This window comes from Rhinopithecus roxellana, chromosome 7 (genome assembly GCF_007565055.1).
Source record: "Rhinopithecus roxellana isolate Shanxi Qingling chromosome 7, ASM756505v1, whole genome shotgun sequence".
NCBI lineage: Eukaryota > Metazoa > Chordata > Mammalia > Primates > Cercopithecidae > Rhinopithecus > Rhinopithecus roxellana.
Genome location: NC_044555.1, coordinates 28307714 through 28318170, shown reverse-complemented (window position 1 = coordinate 28318170; position 10457 = coordinate 28307714). Strand labels below are relative to the sequence as shown.

The window sequence follows — 10457 nt, the reverse complement described above, 5'->3', positions numbered from 1 at the left end:
GGAGATTTTCTGTCTGAGATATGGGTCTGCAAGTGCATGTATATGCACATGCACAAGTACACATGTGTACTAGTGTTTACAAGTGTCTTAGTTCATTTCGTGCTTCTATAACAGAATATCACAAACTGGTAATTTATAACAAATGGAAATTTATTTTGCATACAGTTCTCGAGTTTGGGAAGTCCAAGATGAAGGGGCCACATCTGGTGAGGGCCTGCTTGCTGCGTAACATGAGAGAAGGCATCATATGGGTGAGAAGGAGAGGAAAGGGAATCAAACTCATCTTTTTATCAGGAAACTCTTCCCAAGACAATAGCAGTATTCCATTCACAAGGGCAAAGCTCTCAGGACCTAATTATCTCTTAAAGATCCTACCTCTCAACACAGCGGCATTAGGGATTAAGTTTCCAACACATGCACTTTGGGAGACACATTCAAACCATAGCATTCCACACCTGACCCCCAAAATTCATGTCCTTCTCACAGGCAATATACATTCATTCCATCTCAATAGCCCAAAAAGTTTTAACTTGTTTCAGCATCAACTCAAAAGTCAAAAGTCCATAGTCTCATCTAAATCAGATATGGGTAACACTCAAGGTATGATTCATCCTGAGGCAAATTTTCCTCCAGCTGTGAGCTTGTGAAATTAAACACGTTATCTACTTCCAGAATACAACAGTAGGACAGGCATAAGACAGACGTTCTCATTCCAAAAGCAAGAAAGAGGCAATAATAAAGGGGTAACTGATCCCCAATAAGTCCAAAACCCAAGAAGGAAAATAATATTGAAACTTAAGAAGCCAGAATAATCTCATTTGACTTCATGCCTTACATTCTGGGCACACTAGGGTGGGGGTTTGACCCCCAAGGCCTCGGGCAGTGCTGCCCCTATGGCTTTGCTGGGCTCAGACAAAGGAGCTCTCACTGGTTGAAGTCTCATGCCTGCAGCTTTCCCAGGCTGGAGTTGCATGCTGCTAGCCTTACAGTTCTGTAGTCTCGGGAGCTGCCCCACTCCAGTGACTCCACTAAGTAATACCCTAGGGGGACTCTGTGGTGGCTCTACTGCTGTGACAAGTCTGCCTGGGCTGCCAGGCTGCCCATTACATCCTTGAAATCTGACATGGCCCTATAGCTCTTACATTCTGAATGCCTGCAGAATTAGCATCATGTGGATGCCAGCAAGATTTACAGCTTGTACCTTCTGAAGTGGTAGGATGAGCCCTACCTGGGCCTTCTTGAGCCACGGCCAGGTGACTGAGGAACACTGTGCAGAACTCAGGGGGCAGAATCCCAAGTTGGCACAGGGCAGTGAATGCTGAGGTCCTGCAGGGAACTCTCTGGAAACCCTACTTTCAAAATCCTAGCTTGCCTTTAAGATCTCCGAAATCTCTTTGGAGTCATTCTCCCACTATATTGATGAATAGAACTTTTTATCCATATTAATCTCTTTAGCAAACAGTGACTTGGCCACACCCTTAGTATTCTCTCTCAAACATCCTTTTTCATTCTTTACATGCCAGACTGGAAGTTTTATAAATCTTTCCATTCTGCTTCCCTTTTAATTATAAAAATTCTGCCTTTAAATCATTTGTTTTCTCTCATTTTACTGTGAACAGCCGAAAGAAGCCATGCAGCATGTTGAATGCTTTACTACATAGATATTTCTTCTGCCAGATATCCTAGTTCATCACTCTTATGTTCTGCCTTCCACAAAGTCTTAGGACATGAACACAATTCCACCAAAGTCTTCGCAACTGTATAGCAAGGATGGCCTTTACTCCAGTTTCCAATACTTTGTCCCTCAGTTCTGTCAGACCTCATCAGAATGGCTTTTACTGTCTGTATTTCTACCAACATTCTGATCACAACTGATATAGTTTGGACGTTGTCCATTGTCCCCTATAAATCACATGTTCAATTGTAATCCCTAATGCTGGAGGTGGGGCCTGGTGGGAGGTCATTGAATCATGGGGCTGGATTTCTCAGGAATGGTTTAGCATCATCTCCTTGGTGCTGTCCTTGTGATAGTGAGTTCTCACAAGATCTGGTTGTTTAAAAGTGTGTGGCATCTTCACCCTTGCTATTTCTTGCCCTTGTTCTTACCACACGACATGCTTGCTCCCATTTTGCTTTCCACTATGAGTAAAAGCCCCCTGAGACCTCCCCAGAAGCCAAGCAGATGCTGGCACCATGCTTGTGCAGCCTGCAGAACTGTGAGGCAATTAAACTTATTTTCTTTATAAATTACCCAATCTCAAGTATTTCTTTTTTCTTTTCTTTTCTTTTCTTTTCTTTTCTTTTCTTTTGGCTGAGCACAGGGGACTTTACTGATGGTACATGACAAGGTTGGGCTCCCTAGTCCCCTCCCTCTTCAAGTGGTCTGCATGGAAACTGTGAGGAGGGGAGATTCAGTGTGGTGGGGGACTGAGTGTGGCAGGGACTCCCCAGCAGTGAGGGTCTCTCTCTTCCTCTTGTGCTCTCGCTGGGGCTGGTGGTCCAGGGGTCTTACTCCTTGCAGGCCATGTGGGCCATGAGGTCCACCACCCTGTTGCTGTAGCCAAATTCATTGTCATACCAGGAAATGAGCTTGGCAAAGTGTTCGTTGAGGGCAATGCCAGCCCCAGCATCAAAGGTTGAAGAGTGGGTGTCGCTGTTGAAGTCGGAGGAGACCACCTGGTGCTCAGTTTAGCCTAGGATGCCCTTGAGGGGGCCCTCCGACACCTGCTTCACCACCTTCTTGATGTCATCATATTTGGCAGGTTTTTCCAGACGGCAGGTCAGGTCCACCTCTGACACGTTGGCAGTGGGGACATGGAAGGCCATGCCAGTGAGCTTCCCATTCAGCTCAGGGATGACCTTTCCCACAGCCTTGGCAGCATCAGTAGAGGCAGGAACGATGTTCTGGAGAGCCCCGGGGCTATCACGCCACAGTTTCCCGGAGGGGCCATCCACAGTCTTCTGGGTGGCAGTGATGATGTGAACTGTGGTCATGAGTCCTTCCACGATACCAAAGTTGTCCTGGATGACCTTGACCAGGGGCGCTAAGCAGTTGGTGGTGCAGGAGGCATTGCTGACGATCTTGAGGCGGTTGTCATACTTCTCATGGTTCATGCCCATCACGAACATGGGGGCATCAGCAGAGGGGGCAGAGATGATGACCCTTACGGCTTCCCCCTGCAAGTGAACCCCAGCCTTCTCCATGGTGGTAAAGATGCCAGTAGACTCCACAACATACTCAGTGCCAGCATCACCACACTTGATTTTGGAGGGATCTCGCTCCTAGAAGATGGTGATGGGATTTCCATTTAATGACAAGCTTCCCATTCTCAGCCTTGATGGTGCCATGGAATTTGCCATGGGTGGAATCATACTGGAACATGTAGACTATGTAGTTGAGGTCAATGAAGGGGTCATTGATGGCAACAATATCCACTTTACCAGAGTTAAACGCAGCCCTGCTGACCAGGCACCCAATATGACCAAATCCATTGACTCCGACCTTCACTTTCCCCATGGTGTCTCAGAGATGCGGCTGGCAATGCAAGAGAAGATGCAGCTGTCTGTTGAACAGGAGGAGCAGAAAGCCAGGTATTTCTTTACAGCAATGCAAGAATGACACAATACAATGGCCACTTAACTAATCTCTAAGAAGATTTAGGCTTTTGCTACAGCTCTTGTCTACTTCTGAGCCCTCACCAGAAATGACCTTTATGCTCCATTTACGGCAACCTAGGCTTTTTCTAGTCTGCTCTTTTAAATTCTTCCAGCCTCTAACCATTACCCAATTTCAAGGTGCTTCCACATTTTAAGTATTTGTTATAACAATTGCCCCACTTCTCAGTACCAATTTTCTGTCTTAGTTCATTCTATGCTGCTATAACAGAATACCACAGACTGGGTAATTTTTAGTTAACAGAATTTATTTGGGTCATGGCTCTGGAGTCTGGGAAGTCCAAGACTGAAGGGCCACATCACATCTGATGAAGGCCTTTTCGCTTTATCATAGCATAGCAGAAGACATCACAGAGGAGAGACAGAGCAAGAGAGGAGGACAAACTCATCCTTTATAAGAACTCCACTCCCACAATAATGAACCCACTCCCACATTAATCCATTCATGAGGGCAAAGCCCTCATGACCTAATCGCCTCTTAAACTGAAGGCCCCACCTAAACAATGTTCCACTGGGGATTAACTTTCCAACACATGAATTTTAGGGGACACATTTAAACCAGGGCCACAAGAATACTGGGGAGCATAAACTAGGGCTAACTTTATACCCAGGGAGTCTAGGACCTGGAAAAGAAAATTTCATGACACAAACTATTGTTGCTTGCCTCGGCAGCTGATGCCTCAGTTTGCAGTGACACTAGAGGGTTCTGCAGGCTTCTACTTCAGTTTGGAAGGAAGAAAAGGGAGACAAATCTTTCAACTTTAATGTGAATTTCAAAGATGCACAAGGTATTGTCTATTGACACTCCACAACATTCCCACTCTTATACTCTTCCCTGGATTTCAGAGGCTGGAGGCCTTGAGAAAATATTTCTCAGACTCCCTTGCGAATGCAATCTCTGAATAAAATTTGGAAGAGAGAAGGGAGCTAGAAGCCGTACTTTTCCTCTAGCAGGAAGAGCAGATGTGAGTTTTCACAGCACCCTGTTAAGCTCCTTTCTAAGCTAATCATGCTGGGGCCAATGGGATACTCATGCTATCAGCAATGGCTTTCTGCAGTTTTCTGACCTCTGGGTGGCAGAAACAATTTCCTGACCACGGTGATCCTGAAAGCTAGTTGTAAACCCTGAGCTATACTCATCCATATTCTTTCTCACTTCCAGGAATGATGATGCCCAGAGCGCCTTGGACGCCATTTTGAAGAGGGCAGAGATGACAACAGGCTGGGTCTACATGAAGGGGCACTGCCTGTCAATATGGAATACCCACGGTTGATTCTTGTGTGAGCAAGAAAGAGATTGTATCTAAGCCATTAAATTTTGGGTCTACAATGGAACAGAACAGAGTCCTCAGAAATAATACCACACATCTACAGCCATCTGATCTTTGACAAACCTGAGAGAAACAAGAAATGGGGGAAGGATTCCCTATTTAATAAATGGTGCTGGGAAAATTGGCTAGCCATAAGTAGAAAGCTGAAACTGGATCCTTTCCTTACTCCTTATACGAAAATTAATTCAAGATGGATTAGAGACTTAAATGTTAGACCTAATACCATAAAAACCCTAGAAGAAAACCTAGGTAGTACCATTCAGGACATAGGCATGGGCAAGGACTTCATGTCTAAAACACCAAAAGCAACGGCAACAAAAGCCAAAATTGACAAATGGGATCTAATTAAACTAAAGAGCTTCTGCACAGCAAAAGAAACTACCATCAGAGTGAACAGGCAACCTACAGAATGGGAGAAAATTTTTGCAATCTACTCATCTGACAAAGGGCTGATATCCAGAACCTACAAAGAACTCAAACAAATTTACAAGAAAAAAACAAACAACCCCATCAAAAAGTGGGCAAAGGATATGAACAGACATTTCTCAAAAGAAGACATTCATACAGCCAACAAACACATGAAAAAATGCTCATCATCACTCGCCATCAGAGAAATGCAAATCAAAATCACAATGAGATACCATCTCACACCAGTTAGAATGGCAATCATTAAGAAGTCAGGAAACAACAGGTGCTGGAGAGGATGTGGAGAAATAGGAACACTTTTACACTGTTGGTGGGATTGTAAACTGGTTCAACCATTATGGAAAACAGGATGGCAATTCCTCAAGGATCTAGAACTAGATGTACCATATGACCCAGCCATCCCACTACTGGGTATATACCCAAAGGATTATAAATCATGCTGCTATAAAGACACATGCACACGTATGTTTATTGCGGCACTATTCACAATAGCAAAGTCTTGGAATCAACCCAAATGTCCATCTGTGACAGACTGGATTAAGAAAATGTGGCACATATACACCATGGAATACTATGCAGCCATAAAAAAGGGTGAGTTTGTGTCCTTTGTAGGGACATGGATGCAGCTGGAAACCATCATTCTTAGCAAACTATCACACGAACAGAAATCCAAACACCGCATGTTCTCACTCATAGGTGGGAACTGAACAATGAGATCATTTGGACTCGGGAAGGGGAACATCACACATCGGGGCCTATCATGGGGAGGAGGGAGGGGGGAGGGATTGCACTGGGAGTTATACCTGATATAAATGACGAATTGATGAGTGCTGACGAGTTGATGGGTGCAGCACACCAACATGGCACAAGTATACATATGTAACAAACCTGCACGTTATGCACAGGTACCCTAGAACTTAAAGTATAATAATAAAAAAAATAAAAAATAAAAATAAAAATAAAAATTTTGGGTCTAATCAGTAGTTTGACCTAACCATAGTAGTACAAAAGTTGTAGTATGCATCTAGCTACTGGTAGTTCCTAGAGTTTGTGGGCAGGCAACTGGGCTTACAAATGGTGTCTGAGCATCTGAGAGGTTGCTGTAGTTACACTTTCCCCAGGATGGTAGCTGCATGGGCAGGCAGATTTCTGAAACGAACCATTTTGACCTTTCTCCTAGGCTCAGTACAGTTGGATCCTCCCGGGCAGCTAAATCACGTGTTCAGTACAGCATGGCGGGCAAGAAGACCTGGAATGAGGATCACCTTGTTTTTTTCCTGCAAAGTCACGAATAATGTGACATTGAACAATGCCCATTCCTTTACTACTGTTCTCCCCAGAAACCCTCATGCAATGGAGGAAGGAACGGGGGAGGGAGGAATATTGGCTGAGAAGTCAAGTGGAATGGGTCCTAGTTCCAGTCTGTTAATGACTCCCTGAAGAGTTTTTTCCCTCCTTGGGCCTCAGACTCTTCACCCCAGAAGGGAATTGTTAAGGGGTCTCAGAAGTGAGACTCAGAGAACACACCTGCTGTGTCTTTGTGTGTGTGTGTGTGGGGGTGTGTGTGTGTGTAGGTAGATACGCGTTTAAGGAAATTCTCCTGCTTGGAAACCACAGCTGCTGAACCAGAGGGTTGCTCAAATCTTCTTTTGACTGAAAGCATAGTCTGAGGACCGGCAGTAATAGCATTGTCTGAGAGCTTGTTAGAAATGCAGAATTTCAGGCCCTTTACAGAAGTATTGAATCACAATCTCCAATTTAACAAGATCCTTAAGGGGATCCCAATGTGCGTTCAAGTCTGAGATGCACTGCTCCAGAGGACCTGGGATAAGACAAATGTCAGCCTGAAAAAAGAATGAGATTTGAAGTCAGGAGACCTAGGTGTTAGTTTTAATTCTGCCCCTTACTGGCTGTCCAAATTGGGCAAGTCATGTAATCACCCTGATCCTTTTTTTGTAAATAGGGTGCTCTAATAACTACAGAATGGTGTCAAGATCAATGGTGTATGTTCTGGAGCCAAACTGTCTAACCTTAAATCCTGAGTTCATTTATCAGCTATGAAGCTTTTGGCGAGTTGCCTGATACCTGTGGGCTTCAGTCTTTTTATCTGTAAGATAGGGTATCACAATAATGACAGACATTGAGAATTTTTAAATGGGCTGGGTGCGGTGGTTCATGCCTGTAATCCCAGCACTTCGGGAAACTGAGGTGGGCTGATCACCTGAGGTCAGGAGTTCAAGACCAGCCTGGCCAACATGGTGAAACCCCGTCTCTACTAAAAATACAAAAATTAGCTGAGCACGGTGGCATGCGCCTGTAATCCCAGCTACTCGGGAGGCTGAGGCAGGAGAATCGCTTGAATCCAGGAGGTGGAGGTTGCAGTGAGCCGAGATCACACCACTGCACTTCAGCCTGGGTAGCAGAGTGAAACTCTGTATTAAAAAAAAAAAAAGATTTTAAAATGAAGTAATTAATGTAAATCACATAGCACAAGGCCTGGCATCATCTAAATTCACTGTACATCTTATTATACTCTCACTTCCTGTACTATCTTTCAAGAACAGAAAGAGATATCTAAAATAGAGCCACCTGGAGGCTAGCTGAAGACTCCTACCTTTGGTGTTTATCATAGTATACATAATTCTCAACAATGGGCACAGTCGCTCAAAGACTGGAGCTCTAACCTCTGAACCACCAGACAGGCATGAGATTGGCTTCATGATATTATCTTAGGCAATCAACCAGTTCCCTTGTGTGTATTCCCCATTCCTTTGTTGTCTATTCCAGTTACACTCAACTCTAGATACTCCCTTCCCTGTGAAAATCCACAGAGCAGCCATATACAGAGCAGTGCCATCCAGGTAGGAGATGACCACTTGTAACTGGCTTTCCTTTCCCTACAGGAACTTACACAGTTCAAAAAATGGAATGTCATCAAGGCATTGCCTGGTGGGCCTGTCGCCACACTTATTGGAAGGAAAGGATCTAGGAAGAGGGAGGTTCCAGGGACCATCAGCAACATGCCAAACCACAGCAAGAAATCAAGCATGACTCAGCTCCTGCCCACTGCAATTACTCAGGACCTCTGCCCTTCAGATGTGGAAAAAGCCCAGCAGTGCCTTGCAGTAACTGCTGCTGAGGTCTGGAACTTCCTGACAACCTTGCAAGTCCTTTGATAAGGGGAGGCTCAAACTGGATTTCAGAAGGCCCATCGCACCAGGATGACTGAAACAAACTGTGGACTGGGTATCAATGCAAATAATATTGTAGCATCAGGAATAGAATAAATTTCAGCTCAATAAGAAGCCTAACTTATGCATTTAAAAATGTCTGCACGTAGATACAAGTAGTGATCCTGGGCAAAGTTGGTGCCAGGCACAGGCACACCTGTGCAAGGAAATGGCAAAAGGGAAGCCCACAGTATGGAAAAGTCCAAAAGGGGCACCAGCATGTTCCATAGTGTGGGAGAGAGGAAAATGAAAACACCATTTACCAGGTGCCTGCCAAGGGCTATTTCTGGGCCTGCAGCTCTAGAGATGTTCCTCTGAACAAAACAGGAGCCATCTAGGACAGGTGGTGCTTGGCTATGACAACGAGGAGGGAACTTAAGTCCAATCGGTCAGTAAGTGATGGATTTGAGTCTTCTCTTCTACTGGATTAGTAGATCCCAACAGTCAATACGGTGGGGGTTGGAAAAACTTTCCTGTGTTTCATGATACCCGAATGCCAATGTCATGAATGGCAAATGCTAGCATCCCAATAACGGTGTGCCCTTCATGAAACCCCATGCAAAGATTCAGCCCCTTCTCCTAATGTTCAAGCACCTGTTCCTGCAGAATCAGGATATGAAGAGAGGCTGGCAAAGGCCACAAACCAGGTACTTCTGCAGCTTGCGGGAGGGCAGAGGTTGGGGTGGTTTCTGTGCTGTCCACAGGACACTGTCACACTAACTCTATTAATCCTTTCCTACCTAGAGATAATGATACGAGAAAAGAAAGTTATCAGTTCACCTCTCCTCTAGAAATAAATAGGGTGGTATCTCTGAACCTGGCCATCGTTAACAGATGCAAATAAAATACAGAGTGGGCAATAATGCAATGCACATATGCCCAAGACAAAGCGGGCTGGCACAAATAAGGAAAGGGGCTTCATTTCTGAAAATACCAGCTCCACTTAACACTGGATACTCTCCTGCCTATGGAAATCCACAGGAGCAGTTGCAGAGAGCACAGCATGTTTCATAGTGTCGGGAGAGGACACTGAAAACTGACATTTACCAGGTGCCTGCCATGGGCTATTCCTGGGCTTGAGGCTCTAAAGATGTTCCTTTGAACAATAACAGCAGCCATCTAGGATAAGTGGTCCTCAGCTGTGGGAGAAAAGGGGGAAATGAGGCCCAAGAAGCTAGTAAGTGGTGGATTCCAGTCTTCTCTTCCAATGGATTATTAGACACCAATGTCCCAAGCAGGGTGTTTCTTAATTTTTGAATACTAACATCATGAATAGCAAATGCTGGCATGGCAATAAAAGCGTGCCCTGCATCTGGTCACATCTAAAACATCAGTCCCTTCTCTTTCTGAAGAAATACCTGTTCCTGCAGAATCAGGATATGGAGAGATGCTGGTCAGGGCACAGACCAGGTGCTTTCGCAGTTTGCAGTTTATTGTCCTCAGGACACTGTCATACTATTAGCCCTTTCCTGCCTAGTGATAGTGATGTCTGAAAAGAATGTTACCAGTTCACCTCTCCTCTAAAAACAAATAGGTTGGTATCTCTAAACCTGGCCATCAGCAACACATACATATGAAATTCTGAATGAGCAATAATTCACTGCTCACATGCCCAAGGGAAAACAGGTTCTTTTCCTAGGACTTGTACAGGAGGCTTAGACAGGGTGACTTCCCAGGGGATGGCTGTACTGAGTTTGCAAATTTGGGCTGAGACTCATTCAAACTACCTGGGGAATGCAAGTTAACCTGCAGAGGAGAAAGAGAAAAAGGAAAAAGACCCATGTTCAAATGGAAA

At 44.8% G+C, this 10457-nt stretch overlaps 1 pseudogene across 1 annotated transcript; it reads right to left on the bottom strand.

Annotated features, from left to right (window-relative positions):
• Positions 1–2388: 2388 nt before the first annotated feature.
• LOC104669259 lies at positions 2389–3517 on the bottom strand (annotated as a pseudogene). Its single transcript, XR_748963.2, has one exon. The product of XR_748963.2 is annotated as a glyceraldehyde-3-phosphate dehydrogenase pseudogene (transcript).
• Between the last annotated feature and the right edge of the window lie 6940 nt (positions 3518–10457).